This window comes from Phacochoerus africanus, chromosome 8 (genome assembly GCF_016906955.1).
Source record: "Phacochoerus africanus isolate WHEZ1 chromosome 8, ROS_Pafr_v1, whole genome shotgun sequence".
Lineage (NCBI taxonomy): Eukaryota > Metazoa > Chordata > Mammalia > Artiodactyla > Suidae > Phacochoerus > Phacochoerus africanus.
In genome coordinates, this window is record NC_062551.1 from 18472911 (window position 1) to 18490476 (window position 17566).

The 17566-nt window shown below is 44.4% G+C and overlaps 1 protein-coding gene across 1 annotated transcript in view; it reads left to right on the forward strand.

Annotated features, from left to right (window-relative positions):
* The first annotated feature begins 4611 nt into the window (after nucleotides 1-4611).
* Nucleotides 4612-17566, forward strand: part of NUP93 (nucleoporin 93) — a 115554-nt gene continuing 102599 nt past the window's right edge. The window contains exon 1 of the mRNA XM_047789847.1: nucleotides 4612-4708. The gene's annotated coding sequence lies outside the window, so the exon portion shown is untranslated. The remainder of the gene's footprint in view (nucleotides 4709-17566) is intronic.

Here is a 17566-nt window from a genome sequence, read left to right on the forward strand (position 1 = left end):
TGCTTTGAATCTATAGATCATTTTAGGGAGAATTGATACCTTTATCATGGTGTGTCTTCAATCCAGGGAGTTCCCATTGTAACTCAGCAGTTCAAGAACCAGACATAGTGTCCGTGAGGATGCAGGTTCGTTCCCTGGCCTCTCTTAGTGGGCTAAGGGTCCGGCGTTGCCACAGCTTTGCAGTGTAGGTCATAGGTGTGGCTTGGATCCTGTGCTGCTGTGCCTCTGGTATAGGCCAGCAGCTGCAGCTCTGATTCAGCCCATAGCCTGGGAACTTCCATATGCTTTTTATAAAAATGAAGAAACAAAAACATAGTATATCCCTATGTTTATTTAGGTTTTCTTTTGTTGCTCTCAGCAGTGCCTTATAGTTTTTAGTACTGAGATTTTGGAGTTCCCCTTGTGGCTCAGAGGTAACAAACTTGACTAGTATCCATGAGGATGCAGGTTCCATGCCTGGCCTCACTCAGTTAAAGTCAAGGATCCGGCATTGCTGTGAGCTGTGGTGTAGGTCACAGACGGGGCTTGCATCTGGCATTGCCGTGGCTGTGCTGTAGGCCAGCAGCTGCAGCTCTGATTGGATCCCTAGCCTGGGAACCTCCATATGATGCAAGTGTGGACCAAAAAAGAAAAAAATATATATTATTTATAATTGCTTCACCAAATAATTCCTTTGAAAAAGGGATTCTACTGTTAAAGTGTGTTTGGACACCAATAGACTAAATGGAGGACCTTAAGGATTCCCTGCTGCTCCCAGATCTCTTTTAAGAAAGAAAGAGTGTGCAATTCCCAACTCTAGGAGAAAGGGCAGGTCTTACAAATACCCGGGAGCACATTCAGAACAATCCTCAGCGATGCTTGAAAGGTTCTGAGCTCAGTTAAAAGCAAAGTTTGAGAAAACTCTAACAGACAGAAACAAATGACGGTGATAGTAACCTTGTCATCAGGAGAAAGAAACTCGTGTCTGTGACATTTGGACAAGAAGACAGTTCAAGGAGTGGGAGGTACGTTTGATATCCTCAAAGGAAATCCTTTGGATTTTATATCTGAGAAGCTGATGGTAGTTTTAATTCTTGTGCAAACGAAATAAAAAGCCAAGTTTTTGTCATTTTTTCTGATTATGGGAGGAATGCACGGTCATTTCACTGGTGAGCTTTGAAAAGTGCACCAGCTTTTAAGGGCCTGTGAACCCTTAGAGACTCCATTCCTTATCATATTTCTTTCTCTCTCCTTTTCTAATGGGTATTTCTGACAAAGTTGAAATTATAGCTATATTGTTCTGCTTTTTTCTTCTTGAGAATTTTTCCCTTATTATTTAAAAATATATTAGGGAGTTCTCCTCATGGCTCAGCAGTTAGCAAACCTGACCAGCATCCATGAGGACATGGGTTCAATCCCTGGCCTCACTTAGTGGGTTAAGGATCCGGCGTTGCCATGAGCTGTGGTTGTAGGTTGCGGACGTGGCTCGGATCCTGTGTTGCTGTGGCTGTGGGTGTAGGCTGGCAGCTACAGTTCTGATTGGACCCCTAGCCTGGGAACCTCCATATGCCACAGGTGTGGCCCTAAAAAGACAAAAAGACCATAAAAACATTTTATATATACAAAATTATTTATATGTAATATATAGATAATAAGGAATAACAATGCAATCAACACCATGAACCAATTACCCAACCTAAAAACTAGAACATACGTTTCTTTTTTCCTTTTTAGGGCTTCACCTGTGGCATATGGAAGTTGCCGGGCTGGGGGCTGAATCAGAGCTGCAGCCGGCCTACGCCACCTATGCCTTGTGGCAAGGCCGGATCCTTAAACCACTGAGCAAGGCCAAGGATGGAACCCACATCCTCACGGACACAATGTCAGGTTCTTAACCCAATGAGCCACAGTGGGAACTCCTAAAACATATCTTATGTCTTCCCAAGTGATCCTCTCAATATGTTTCTATCCCTAGAGATAATTACAGTCTTAAAATTCCTATTATTTCAGTGTTTTATAGTTTTATCACAATTGTATCTATGTATGAATAATGTTTGGTTTTACTTTTTAGCTTTATTAGAATACTTGAGCTCATATTATATAGTCTTTTGCTACTTGCTTTTACCATTTAACATTATGTTTCCATGATACGCCCATGTTGTCTTTATAACTATAGCATACTCATTTTCACTGCTGTGTGATAATAGTCCACTGTCATAATAGCCACATTTTATTTATACTTTTTTTGTTAATGGACATTTGGCTTGCTGTTTTTTTTCCTCTGTCGGCATGCTGCTATAAAGATTCCTGCGAATATCTCCTGGTGCACATGTGTAAAAGTTTTTCTTGGGTGTGGATCAAGGAATGGAATAGCTGGGTTTTACAATATTGAGATACTCACCTTCAAAAGGTAAATGTCCTGATTTTTCATTTGGCAGTGTTACTTGAGTATTTGTCTCATGAAAAATTCTTCTTTACATAATGGAAAAAAAAAACAATGTAAAGGGACAAAACATTATTCAGATGCAAGATGCTGCTGTACTTGTAGTTATCATCTGAACACAACAGGATCTGGATATATTTGATAACTTTAGGACAAAGGCCATACCCATACATATTGTCAGTCAGCAACAATCATTTTTACAGAACCCACAATATGCTGGTATGAACTGTTAAAGATAAACAAAGCTGGATACTAGTTAGGGTTGTAAGGACATATTTTAATCAGCAACGTGTACTGTTGCAGTAGGGAACAGAGTCCAGCATCAGTGGAACTCAACTTTGGTTTGCATAGAGATGACTGAGCATTTCCCCTTCCTTCCTTCCTCCTACTTCCCTCCCTCCCCTTCCTTTCCTCCTTCCTTTCTTCCTTCCTTCTTTTTGGGGCCACACCTGCAGCATATGGAAGTTCCCAGGCTAGAGGTCAAATCAGAGCTGTAGCTGCTGGTGTATGTCACAGCCTCAGCAACACCACATCCAAGCTGCATCTGTGACCCACAATGCAGCTTGTGGCAATGCTCGATCCTTAACCCACTGAGCAAGGCCAGGGACTGAATCGGGATTCTCATAGATACCAGTCAAATTCTTAATCTGCTGAGCCAAAATGGGAACTCCATGACTGGGCATTTCAAAGGGGGAATCAGGGAACAGAGAGGGGGCTGAGCTCCACAGCATCCTTACATAGCTCTGGTCACGCACTTAGCATGTTACATTGAAATATACTTTTAAGGGGGAGTTCCCATCATGGCTCAGTGGTTAGCAAATCCGACTAGGAACCATGAGGTTGCGGGTTCAATCCCTGGCCTTGCTCAGTGGGTTAAGGATCCAGCGTTGCCATGCGCTGTGGTGTAGGTCGCAGATGCGGCTCGGATCCTGAATTGCTGTCACTCTGGCATAGGCCGGTGGCTACAGCTCCGATTCAGCCCCTAGCCTGGGAACCTCCATATGCCATGGGTGCGGCCCTAGATAAAAAAGACAAAAAAAAAAAAGATATACTTTTTAATTCCTGCTTTCTCACTGGATCATGACTGGGCCTTGTTCACTTTGGGCACATTGTGAGCACTAACATATGTTGTATGAGTGGGTACTGTGACAATTCTAGTCCCACAATCCTTATGTGTTGGACAAAGCAGTAGTCTCCTAGCTCCCGTCTGCTGCCTACTGTCCATTCTCCACTCAGAGAGCTAGACGATTGTCCAGTGGCTTCCATTTACATGAGGAATAATTTCAACTGCAAAGTCTGTCTTACTCCACCTAGCCTGGAGCATCCTCTTCCAGTCAAATTCTGTTCTTCAAACTCCATGGAGCCTTCAGTTTTGTTCCCTCTACTTGGAAAGTTCCACGGCCAAGACTCAAGACTAGGTTGACTCTTGCTCCCTTCCTCCTTTCCTTTTCCTTCTTTCCTTCCATAGCCGCAGCCGCATGGTATGGAAGTTCTCAGGCTAGGCGTCAAACAGAATCAGAGCTGTAGGTGCCGGCCTACACCACAGCCCCAGCAACACCAGATTCAAGCTGCACCTGCCACTTACGCTGCAGCTTGCGATGAGGCCAGATCCTTAACCCACTGAACAAGGCCAGGGATCCAACCTGCGTCTTTGTGGATACTAGCTGGGATCTTAACCCGCTGAGCCACAACAGGAACTCCTGGGCCGACCCTTTCTCATCAACGTTTCAGCTCAGCGGTCACCTCAGAGAAGCCTACTCTGACCATGTAGGCATTCTCTCTCCCATCACCCAGCTTTTTCCGTCATTGTCCTTAACAAACTCGAAGTGATTTATTATATTGTGTTTTCCCTATCAGCCTGAGAACCTATTACGGCAGGATCTTGCCTGTCGTGATCACCATTGTGCCCCTCGGGGCCTAGAATAGTGCCTGGTACTCGGATGGCGCTCAATAAAGGGCGAGAAATCCGCAGGCAATTGTAGAATCGCTTTCTCAGGCTATAGCTGACTAAACACTTGGGCCGGGTGAGGGCAGGGCCTCTGGTGTTCGGGGATTGACAACTCAGCCGAAGGCCCCGCCCCCACCCAGCACCCAGCTCCGCCCCAACCCCGTCCTTGTCCGTGTCCTCCTCCTTGGGTGTCCATAAAGTTCATTTGGCGGCGCGCCGCGCGGGGGCTTCTGGGAAAGCCGGCCTTGGCCAATCAGGAAGCGCAGGCGCGCGGCGCGAGAACCGGCGGCCGCGTTCTCAAGCCCGGACCTGAGCGGCGGACAAAGCTGCAGAGCCAGGTAAGGGTGGTTTTGGCCGTGTCCTTCCGACTCGAGGCATGTCCTTGAACCCAGGGCCCCGAGGCTAGGTAGAGCCCAGTCGCTAGTCTCAGAGCGGTGCTGCGCACACTTCCCGTTCGCCTCATGGCAGCCGGCACGCCTGACGCCGGCGACACAGCGCCCTGTCGAACCCCCCCCCCCCCCCCCCAATTACAGCGTTAGGCTGCGCTTCAGCAGTGTCTTTTATCTGCCCTCTTTCTGAATACAGAGCCTTGGCCTTCCGACTGCCCTCCTCCCACGCTGCAGCGCTTTGCCGGCGTGCCACGCCCACCCCTACCCTGCCAGCCCACCCCTCCATCACACTGCGCCTGATAACTTTCGTGCCTGCGCCCTGCCAACTCACTCGCCTCTCGGGGATACGCCCTGTTGGGAGGAAAAGGTTCTTTGAGGCGAGGGTGATGACTCCGAGCCTGTCGTCTCTGTCTGCATCCAGGGGAAATGCTCCTTCTCATCCGGGGAGATAACTAGTGATTAGAACCTGGAGGTGGCCTTTACTTTCTCTGGGTTCACAGCACCTCATCCTCTGCAAAAGCAATACCTATGTTTACCGGATCTCTTTTTAAGAAATTACGGGCCGACCACAGGGGTCTTTGTTCAAAATTTGGCTGACCCATTGACAGAGCCGCTGGTCGGGGTTTGCCCCTTTATCGGGTGTGAGAAGACGGTTTCGATTTTTTTTTGTTTTGACAGAAATGTCTTTCAGCATGAGTAAGGGTCACCTTTCTTTTCTGTCGTTGGGGGGGCGGGCGTGAGAGGATGTCCTTGGGCATCTTAGCACATCTTTCTTTCAGCTATAATTCTTTGTGCATTTATTTGTGTTTGGGACATTTTCATTTTTCATTTATGGTGATCTCACTCAAAGCTTATAGTTCTGAATACCTATGTGTTAGGGAAACAGGTCTCACATTTTAATCTCCAGCCTGAGCCTCTCCCTTGATCTATATCCAGTTGCCTACTTAATATCTTCATTGAGATGGTTGGGAATCAAACGGAACCTATGAAGATAGCAAGCTCCCTTCCACCTCTCTTTCCAGAGTCCTCTTGCTGTTTTTCCTTTCCTCAGTAGGTAAAAGGCTCTGACCTATAACCAGTGAGTCATACTTGACTGCTCTCTTTCTCGCCTGGATTTTTATTTATTTATTTATTTTTACCACTGCACCTGTGGCGCATGGCAGTTCCCGAGCTAGGGGTTGAATTGGAGCTGTAGCTGAGGCCTATGCCACAGCCATGGAATGCCAGATCAGAGCTGCATCTGCAATCTCTACTGCATTTGTGGCATCGCCGGATCTTTAACCCACTGAGGCAGGCAAGGGATCCACCCTGCATGTACATGGGTCCTTAACCTGCTGAGCCACTATGGGAACTCTCTCTCTTGGATAATTGAAGTAGTCTTCATGTCACCTTCTGACTTCTCTTTTAAACACAGCAGTTAGAAGGATCCTTTTATTTATTTATTTTTTCAGGGCCACACTCGAGGCATAGGGAAGTTTCCAGGTCAAGGGTTGAATTGGAGCTGTAGCTGCTGGCCTATGCCATAGCCACAGCAACGCGGGATTCGAGCTGCATCTGTGACCTATACCATAGCTCATGGCAATGCTGACTGTACAAGGATCCTTTTGATACACAAGTCAGATCATATCACTCATTTACTTAAACCAACCAATGGGTCTTCTCATTTAAAGATGAACTTACACTGAGCTGTAAGGTTTTATGTGATCTGACCCACTGATACTTTTCCACCTTGATTTTTTGCTACCCTCCTCTTCTTCTACATGGCAGATACACTTCAGCCTCAGACCTTTGTGTTTGCAGTTCAGTACTCATGGTTTGCTTCCTTAGTTCTTTCAGGTCTTTATTCAATGGTCATCTAGCGAGGCTTTTCTCGCTTCCTATCTTCCTTTACCACTTTAGTTCTTATATTTTATTCACTTATCTTGTGTATTGTTTGTTTTCCCCTTCTAGAATGTGAAGTGGTTTTTTTTTAAATTATAACTTATTTATTTATTTTTTTGTCTTTTTGTCTTTTTCTAGGGCTGCATGCACGGTATATGGAGGTTCCCAGGCTAGGGGTCCAATTGGAGCTGTAGCCTCCGGCCTACACCAGAGCCACAGCAACGTGGGAATCCGAGCCCCGTCTGTGACCTGCACCACAGCTCATGGCAATGCTGGATCCTTAACCCACTAAGCAAGGCCAGGGATTGAACCTGAAACATCATGATTCCTAGTTGGATTCATTAACCACTGAGCCACGACGGGAACTCCAAGGTTTTTTTTTTCTTTTTTAATCTGTTTTGTTCCCTCATGTATCCTCAGCACCTAGACCTGGCACACAGTAGGTACTCAATAAATAGGAAATAAATCCGTGTACCTGGCACTGTTAGAGGCTTGGGGATCTGGCAGTGACTGAGATAGCCCTGCCCTCGCTGAGCTACTGTTTCTGTGGAGGACACCACCAGCAATAAACATGCAGGGATAGCATGTTGCAGCAGGGCTGTTTTTTAAAAAGATGACAAGGTTATCTGAATAAAGACCCAATTGAAACCAGAGAGGGGAGTATCTAGGGCAAGAGCATTCCTGGAAAGGGAATAGCAAGTGCAAATACTTGGAGATGTGGTGAGTTTGAGTGTCTCAACCTTCTTCCTGATGGACTGAAGTAGAAAATAAGGTAGAAAGACAGATGTGCTAAGGAGAGGGAGGGCTCAGATCAAAGACCTGAAGGTGAAGACCCTAGGTATGTTTAGGGGTCAGGTCACTTTAATTCAGCAAACATTTATTTGGTACCCTTTTTTTTTGGCTGCACCCACAGCATATGGAAGTTCCCAGGCCAGGGATCAAAGCTGAGCCTCAGTTGCAGCAGCACCAGATCCTTAACCCACCGCCCCCAGACAGTGCGGCTCCTTAACCCATTATGCCACAGTGGGAACTTCACATTTGGTATCTTTTTTTGTGCTTAACTTAGTAGCTGAGGAGTCTGTGGACCTTACCTGCAGGAATTCTCCATGTAGAAAGGAGGACAGACTTAGGAAGAAATTATTCTACCTCTTCCAGCTGGCCTGGGAAGAACAGTAACACAAGGTTCAGGATAGTGTGGGAGGGTTTGTGGTGGGTGGGACTGTCCCAGCTGACTTTGCAAGGTATATAGGAGTTCCCCTGCGACAGGGTGAGTTTGTGTTCTAGTAGTGTGTACCTGCATGTGCCGGGGTGTGGAGGGAGGAAACAGCATGGGGCACCCCAGGGAGTGCATTATTAGGGTGTCTGCGGGGGTGGGGGGGAGGACAGTAAGATGTGAGGATGATAAGGGTGGCAGTGCCCATTCTTTGGAGGGTGCCCTGTTTGGCCATGGTAAAGTGTGAGTGCTTCTCCTGTAGAGGATAGATGGAGTCCCTGAGGGGATAAAAGCAGGTGAGCACTTCAGAAAGACCTCTCTAGACAAGGGGAGTGTGAGTTAGAGGAATGAAAAGGTTTAGACTATTGATGTAATCAGGAGAAAAGCGAGAGGTTAGAGTGGGGGCAAAAGAAATGAGGGTTCACCTTTGCAAAAGATTTGAGAAGTAGAGCTGGAGATTGGCTCAGGTGACTCTCAGGTGGTTTCTGACTGAATTGACTCGGTCCATTTTGCCAACAGAGATCACAAACGCAGGAGGAGGAAGTGGTGGTGCTGGTGGTGGCAGTGGCAGCTGAGAGGAGGGAGAAGTGAGGAGTTAGGAGTATGTGTAGTTCGAGGCACCCATTGGTCAGCCAGGTGCAGGTGTCAGGTGGACAGTTGGAAATAATTGGCCTGGGGAGAGCAGGGCTGGGCATAGAGATATGGAAGTCACCTTTGTTTGATGGGTCAGGATCCTTGCCTGACTCAGAGGTCCTTGGATGGACTTGCTGAGGAAGGGCAGCGTTGAGCCTCCTGACACTGCCAGCTCAAGAGTATGGGTGTGGTTCTGTTGTGTGCAGGTGTATGTGAACGGATTCAGAGAGGTCTGTAGCCATCTGGAAGAATAATGGCCACTGGTCAGAACTGGAGTTGAAGCCATGGCCCAGGTGAATGTTATCCAGAGAAATACATAATGTGAGAAAAGGAGGTCCAAGGATAGAAGCCCGGCATATGAGAGCCCAGTAGGTAAAGAAGCCACAGCAGAGGAGGCTGAGAGAGGGAGGAGCTGGGAGAGCAGGAGAAGAACCGGGAGAAGGTAGAATCTCCAAGTCAAGGGAAGAGAGAGTTTCAGGAAGATAGGACTGGTCAGGTTGTCAGAGGGTGTGAGAAAGGAAGGATTGACGAGTCCATTGGATTTGGCAGTTAGGTCATCGGTGACTGCCCAGGAATTCAGGATATGGGAGGGAGGCAAGCAGAAGTTAGATTGCAGTGGGTGATGAACGAATGAGGTATGGCAAAGAATGGCCATCTCGTTATGAAGAGATTGGGAGCCAGAGGAGGACATGGGGTTTAGGATTTTTTTTTTTTTTTTTTTTTTGCTTTTTAGGGCCGTACCTGCAGCATATGGAAGTTCCCATGCTAGGGATCAAATTGGAGCTGCAGCCGCCATCCTGTGCCACAGCCACGCCAGATCTGAGCTGTGCCTGTGACCAGCTTGGGGCGATGCTGGATCCTTTAACCCACTGAATGAGACCAGGGATAGAATCTGCATCCTCATGGATACTAGTTGGGTTCTTAAACCGCTGAGCCACATTGGGAACTCCTTTAATAAACTTTTTAGTTTAAAATTAATTTAGATTTACAGAAAACATGCAAGATAGTATGGAGTCCTCTGTACCCCTCACCCAGTTTCCTCTATTGTGAGGAATTATTTTAGGGAAGGAGAGACCTAAGTTTTAGAAGAAACTAATGACAGTAGAAAAAAGGACAACAGTCACTTTTTGAGCTCTGGCTACATGTGAATCTCTGCCATGGGCTTTACTTATGTATTCTTATGCCATCCTCATGGCAGCCCCCTGATGCCAAGCCCGCTGCCTTTCCCATCTCCCCCATTTCAGTAAATGGCACGTTCATGGTCTGAGTTAATCAGGCCTAAAGCCTTGGCATTGTCTTGGACTTCTTTTTTCCTCTCACACTCAATATCAACAATTCACGTCTATACTAAATCTACTCTTAAAACATATGTAAAACATATTCTTTTTTTGGTGCGGGGCAGGGGGTCTTATCCACCGCTGTTACTCTGTTCCACACTGTTCTCGTTTATCATGTCTTCTGAATGATAGATTAGCCTGGTTCTTACTTTGTCCCCTCCCTCCTCTGGTCTCACACAGCAGTGGGAAGGAACCTTGGAGAAGGCTCAACCCTTCACTAGCTCTCATCACACACATAGGCTGAAATCAGCGTCCTAGCCTGGTACTGGGAAGCCTGTGTGGTCTGACCCTGCCCTGACCTCTTCTCCCACCACCCTTCCCCATTCCCCATGATTGTGTGCTTCAGCCCTCTGGCCTCCTGCTCTCAAAGAGTGAATACACTTGCCTTGTGTCCTTGACAGATGTCTCCATAGCTTACCCCCTTACTTCATTCAAGTCTCTGTTCAGAGCTTTCCTTTTTTTAATTTTTATTTTATTTTTTTGCTTTTTAGGTCTATATCTATGGAAGTTTCCAGGCTAGGGGTCAAATCATAGCTGTAGCTGCTGGCCTATGCCACAGCCACAGCAATGCCAGATCCTGGCCGAGTCTGCCACCCACACCACAGCTCAGGGCAACCCCAGATCCTTAACCCTCTGAGCGAGGTCACCGATCAAACCCACGTCCTCGTGGATACTAGTCGAATTTGTTTCCACTGCGCCACAATGGGAACTCCCAAAGGTTCCTTTTAAAAGAAACTTCTCAGTTCTCTGGTGGCACAGTGGGTTAAGGATCTGGTGGTGTCACTGTAGTGGCATAGGTTACCGCTGTTGTGCGGGTTTGATCCCTGGCCTGGGAACTTCCATATGCAGGCAAAAAAAAACAAAAAAATAAAAAAACAAAAAAACCAAAAGCTTTTCAGAACACCCCAGCTAAAGCAGTCCCACCGTTTACTTTACCACATTTCCCTATTTTATCTCCTTAATAGCACTTATTATTACCTGGTATCATGCATCTGTTTATGCATTTTTATTGTCTGTTTCCTAATAGACTTAAACTCCTCAAGACTGGGAACCTTGTCTGGTTTTTCCATAGCTCCACTCCTGTTGCTTTGGACAAACAGTATGTAGTAGATGCTCAATAAATATTTGTTTAATGAATGAAGGAAAGAAGGAAGATGGAGCTCTAACTTTGGTGGACTTTACAAGGCCTACAGGAATTTAGAAAATGAGTCAATTAGACATTTGGGGGAAGGTTTGCAGAACGTTATACTTAACAGTTATTGACTGTATTGAGGACCTAGCTACTGTTTTTAAGGGCACTGTTGGAATTATATATTTAGCGAAAAGGAAAAGCTACAAAAAATTTTTAAAGTCGTTTGGGGGAGAAGGAACTAGGTGTTACTAGACAATGACATAAGGCAAGTTAGGAGAACGACGTCAGCAGGATGGTGGACGTACAGGTCCTGATGCTTGTCCCCCCATAAAAATGACAAAAACATCAAATAAATATATATTGATGAGAATAGCTCTGTGAGAGCTCTAGAACAAGGAGGCTGCAGAAACCCTGCGGAGCACAAGAATAGGGGATTTGGCCATATGAAAATGTATACGGCAAATAAATAAATGTAGTAGAGAGGAATTTAGGAGAGGGGAGATTCCTGTGAGCTGGTATCAAGGAAGACCATGGAGGACCTGAGTTTGTTGTAAAAATGATGGCTAATGTTTGGTTACTCTGAGGCAGGTGGGAGAGAGAGAACTATTTTTCCATTTCACAGATGAGGCCCAGAGGGAGTAATTAACTTGCCCAGAGTCACCCAGCTGGGGAGTAGAGTTCCTGGCTAGATCTCAGGGGTGCAGTGGAAGGTGAGCAGATGTTCCTGGTTGTGAAAAGTGGATGAGGAAGGGCAGAGCAGGCATGCTCAAGGATGGTCAGGGACAGAGTAAGTCACATCACTGATACACAGGGTTTCTCCAAGAGCAGCATCTCATCTGGATCCTGTGAGTGGGAGGCACTGAGGGCTTTTGAATGAGGGCAACATAGGGAAAATGATGGTAGAAAGATGAATGTGTCCACAGTGAGCAGAGCAAGATGTGCAGTGGTAGGGGCTAGAACTTGCATCTAGTAAGAACTTGGGCTTAAAGGGGTGGAGGTCTGGCTTTGAGTGATGGTGATGAGAATGGAAGCAACAGACTAGCGTTATTGTAATCATTTCACAGTATGATATGTCTATCAAATCATCACTTGATAGATGCCTTAAAATTCTACAATATTATATGTCAGTTATATCTTAATAAAGCTAGCAGAAGAGAAAAAAAAGCAACAGAAGATACTTCAAACATAAAGTACCTTTTGCTATCTCAATCTGTTTAGGTAATGAGAGATTTGGAGAGTGAGGCATAACATGTTACCTGAATCTCCAGTACTTGGTTTCCTGAGAGTAGGGAGTTAGGGAGGAGCAATAGTTTGGATGATGAGGAATACCTTCCTGCTTTCTCTCAAAAATGAATCTGCATCTTTTATGGTTTCTAAGCCAAGAGAGTGGAGTATAACCTGTAAATAAATATTACAAGGTCATGCACAGATGCCAGAAAGGGTCTTTTAGAACCTGAGAGAGAGAAGCCGGGATACAGGTGGAGGGATTTGGGAGGGCGGCTGATGGTTGTGACTGTGGGTGGATAACTGCATTTTGAGACATGCTGGGTGTGAGAGGTATGGGTTTGGGTGGAAATGCATAGGCAGTGCCAGGAAACTCTTGGCTTGGAGTGGGGTGCAGAAGCAGGATGGGGATGTGGATTTAACATTCATTGCCATCACGGATTTAAGGGGCACTGGTGAGACAACATTCTGAAGCAGGGAGTTTAGAGGTTTTAAAATGAACAGGTTATTAAAAATTAGAAAAGATCACACACACTTATGAAAAAGCATTCGGATTGACAGAGTGTATGAAAAGTAGAAATCTTCCAACTCTTAGCTTTGCTCTTTCTGAAGGTAACGCCCAGCTTCTTTATATACTGATGTTATGTTTCTTGCTATTTCTTCTAAATGGTATCTGTAAACAAACCTTAATATGTGTATATTATACCTTATATATAATATATATTGAATGTAGAGCTTGATTAATTTTTAAATATTCACTCATGTGACCACCCCCTGTATTGAGATACAGAATATTTCCAATACCCTAGTGTTCTAGCTTGGGCTGCCATATAAATTGCCATGACTTGAGTGGCTTAAACAACAGAAGTTTGTTTTTTTCCACAGTTCTGGAGACTGGAAGTCTGAGACCAGGGTGCCACATGGTTGGGTTCCTGTGAGGGCCCTCTTCGTGGCTTGGAGATGCACTACCTGTTCTTTCCTGGGTGAATGTGTGTGTGGTGTGGAGGAGGGAGATAGAGGAAACAGCCTTCAGGTGTCTTTTCTTAGTAGGGCACTAATCCCATCCTGAGCCCCCCTCCCTCCATGACCTCATCTAAACCTGATTACCTCCCAAAGGCCCCTTCTCCAAATACCTTCACACTGAGGGTTAAGGCTTCAGAATATGAATTTTGGAGGGACATGTTTCACTTTCTGTAGTGCCAGGGAAGTTCTGTTGTGGTACCCCCCAGTCATTCTCTTCCACTCCCCAATAACCAGGATTCTGATTTCTAGCACCACAGATTCATTTTTTTTTTCTGTTCTTAAAATCCAAATAAATGGATTCATGCAGTTTGTTTTTGTTGTTTTGTTTTTGTATCTGGCTATGTAGGTTTTTTGTTTTGTTTTGTTTTTTGTCTTTTTAGGGCCACACCGAGGCATGTGGAGGTTCCCAGGCTATGGGTACATCACAACCACAGAAATGCCAGATCCGAGCCACAGTTCATAGCAATGCCAGATCCTTAACTCAGCAAAACCGGGGATCAAACTTGCATCCTCATGGATACTAGTCAGATTCGTTTTCGCTGAGCCACGACAGGAGCTCTTACTTTAGTCTTTTGTCTGTGAGATGTGTCCCTTATTGTCTCAAGTAGCTGTAGTTTGATTTTTTTCATTGCTCTCTGGTATGGTGGGGTATGAACGAACATATCACTATAAAAAACACAAATGGTGTAATTCTGTATATACAGTGTTTTAAGATTATTTGGGGCAGGGAGAGGGACTGGGGACTAGACTTTTGTTAGAATCTATTTTCTGTATTTTCTTATATTTATAAAAAAATATGCGTATATTTCCAGAGGTGCCTTTGATGCTGTGTCATGGCCTTCAGGACAAGAAGCCTTCCTTAGTTCACAGCAGGGTTTCTCAACCTTGACGCTATGGATATTTTGGGCTGGATAATCCTTTTTTTTTTTTTTTTTTCTATTGAGATCAGCACATTTTATTTTCATTTTTAAAAGTTTTGTTGAACTATAGTTGATTTACAGTGTTGTGATAATTTTTGTTGTGTAGCAAAGTGACTCAATTATACATATACACACATCCATTCCTTTTTAGATTCTTTTCCCTTATAGATTATCACAGAGTATTGGGTAGAGTTTCCTGTGCTGTGCATCAGATCCCTGTTGGCCGGTCATTCCTTATACCGCAGCGTGCATATGCCAATCCCAGACTCCCAGTCCATCCCTTTTCCCCCTCCACCTGTCCTCTTTGGTAACCATAAGTTTGTTTTCAAAATCTGTGAGTCTTTTCCTATTACGTAAATAAATTCATTTGTATCCTTTTTAAAGATTCCACCTACAAGTGATATCTTGTGATGTTTGTCTTTCACTGTCTTACTTAGTATGATAATCTCTGGGTCCATCCGTGTTGCTGCAAATGGCATTATTTCATTCTTTTTCATGGCTGAGTAGTATTCCTGTGTGTGTGTGTGTGTGTGTGTGTGTGTGTGTGTGTGTGTGTGTGTGTGAGATGTCCTTATCCATTCCTCTGTCAGTGGGCGTTTAGTTTGCTTCCCAGTTTTGGCTGTTGTAAAGAGTGTTGCAGTGAACATTGGGGGAGCATGTATCTTTTTGAATTGTGGTTTCCTCCAGGTAGATGCCCAGGAGTGGGATTGCTGGATCATATGGTAGTTCTATTTTTAGTTTTATGAGGAACCTCCATACTGTTTTCCATAGTGGTTGAACCAGTTTACATTTCCTAAGTGTAAGAGGGTTCCCTTGTCTCTGCACCCTTTCTAGCATTTGTTTGCAGACTTTTTTTTTTTTTTTTTCTTTTTAAGGGCCACACCCTCAGCATGTGGAATTTCCCAGGCTAGAGGTAGAATTGCAGCTACAACTGACAGCCTATACCACAGCAACGCAGAATCCAAGCCGCATCTGCGGACTACACCACAGTTGACAGCAACACCAGATCCCCAGCCCACTGAGCGAGGCCAGGGATCGAACCTGCATCCTCACTGGTACTAGCTGGATTCGTTTCCACTGAGCCACAATAGGAACTCCCCTTCATAGTAGTTTTGATGTGCGTTTCTCTAGTGGTTAGTGAGTTGAGCATCTTTTCACGTATTTTTTTGTCATCCATATGTCTTTTTGAAGAAATGTCTATTTAAATCTTTTCATTTTTTGACTGGGTTGTTTGTGGGGTTTTTTGTTTGTTTGTTTGTTTTGATATTGGATAATTCTTTGTTGTGTAGACTGTGCTGTGCATCATAGGGTGTTTAGCAACACTCCTGGCCTCTGCCCTCTAGATGTCAGTAGCACATGGTCTCTCCCTCTCTCTCTCTCAGTTGTGACAACCAAAAATGCCCTAGATATTGCCAATGCTTCCTTGGGAACAAAGCTGCCCCCACCTGAGAACTGCTGGTTTAGAGAAAAGAGCCAGAGCCTTTTGGAGATGGACTTGGTGAACCTGCCCTCTTTGTGCATATGGGGCCCATGTCTTTCCTAAGGTTCTATATACAGGTAATTTTCATCATCACTAAAGCGGGGCTGCTCCTTCCGAGGACACATTCATTAAGTGAGTTGAAAGAGTGCATTAAGACATCCCTCATTTGTAAATTCTTCATGGCAAGCAGGACCTTAGAACTCACTTGAACCAACCCCGTCCTTCCAGTGGTGGTGAAACTGGGATCCAGAGATGGAGAGGGGCCAGTTCCAGGGTCAGAGGGCTGATGTGAGGCAAACCGGGGAGAGTCCACAGCTTTATCCCAGCTTTATCTATTCTGCTTAGAGCATTTGTCATAAAGTAGCCTATGTGGATAGTTTCTGTGTGATTCCAGATTGCTTCTCTTTGCTCATTGAAGATGAAATGATACAAGTGTTATTTTATGTATCAGGAAAGCTGATACTACACACTCCTTACTGCAAACACTGAGTCATCCAGGCCAGCATCTGTACTGAATCACCCAGGTCTTTAATTTCTCTTCTGTCTATGGTAATTTATTTTAGTTCTTTGTTTTCTCCAGAAGTCTCCCTTATGAATAATGATTAGGTCTAACTCTTTTAGTCTCACAGGACTATAAAGAATTATCCAACAAGATACATTTTTTTTTTAAATCATCTTTTTCCTCCCCTTCCAGAGATGTCTGTTCCAGTAGTATCTGTTAAGATGTAATTTTCTTGTGGTTGTTGTAATTGACAGCTGACAGGTACAGTACAGAGTAGAATGATACTGTCATTAATCCATAGTTCATCTATTCAGAAGAGAGGAGAGCAGAACCAGCCTTCAGTTTTTGATACCTCTTGTGAAGCTTCCCTAATTAATCTTGGTGTTGAACATTGAACACTGTTCTTGTGTCTTAATCCTATTACAGTCCAATTAATAAGAAAGTTTGAGGGCAATATTTCCCCTTGAAATTCAGTGCTAAATTTCTTTTGACTTACACCTCCAAGATTTGGATTTGTAATAAAAACCATATTCGATAATGGATTTTCTTTTTCTTTTTTTTGTCTTTTTTTTGTCTTTTGCCTTTTTAGGGCTGCACCCGAGGCATATAGAGGCTCCCAGGCTAGGATTCTAATCGGAGCTGTAGCTGCCGGCCTATGCCACAGCCACAGCTACAGCAACGCCAGATCTGAGCCACATCTGTGACCTACACCACAGCTCATGGCAAATGCCGGGTCCTTAACCCACTGAGCAAGGCCAGGGATTGAACCTGCAACCTCATGTTTCCTAGTTGGATTTGTTTCCACTGTGCCACGATGAGAACTCCGATAATGGATTTTTTTACATTGTACGTTTAAAAATTGTAACGGTCTCCCAGAAGTTCTTACTGAATGCATATGATGCTGTGATCAAATAAGTTGTAATTTAGTATCACATATTTACGGGAAGATTATTCGAAGCAGAGATGCTTATAATTAAGTGAAAAATGTTGCCAAATTGGCAAATTTGGAAATAAGCTATAATAGCATTTTACAATGACATAAATCAGGAGTTTATAAAATACTCTCTGTGTGTTATCAACCCTTTGAAATTGATAAGCATTATCATTTCCTTTTTAGCTGGATTGTTAACCCACTGCACTGCAGCAGGAACTCCTGAAATATTTTTAGATTTATTTTACTGTAACATTAAAACTTCAAAAAAATAATTAAAAAAAGCATTGTACATTTTGAATAAAAAAGGTATAAGTAGCAGCATCAGTTATTTCCTCTGATGTAAATGAAATTCCCCCCTCTGACAACAATCGAAAGACAGCAGTGCTAAATGTGCATTTGTTAGATTGTGAGATCTTTGTAATTGAAAGAGGTAGTATTTAGGTATGTGGTAAAAGCAGAATTCCACAGTGAGCTGTAATAAGTAATTGTTGGGGTATATTGACCTGCTGCAGGGAAAGTAGCTGGTGT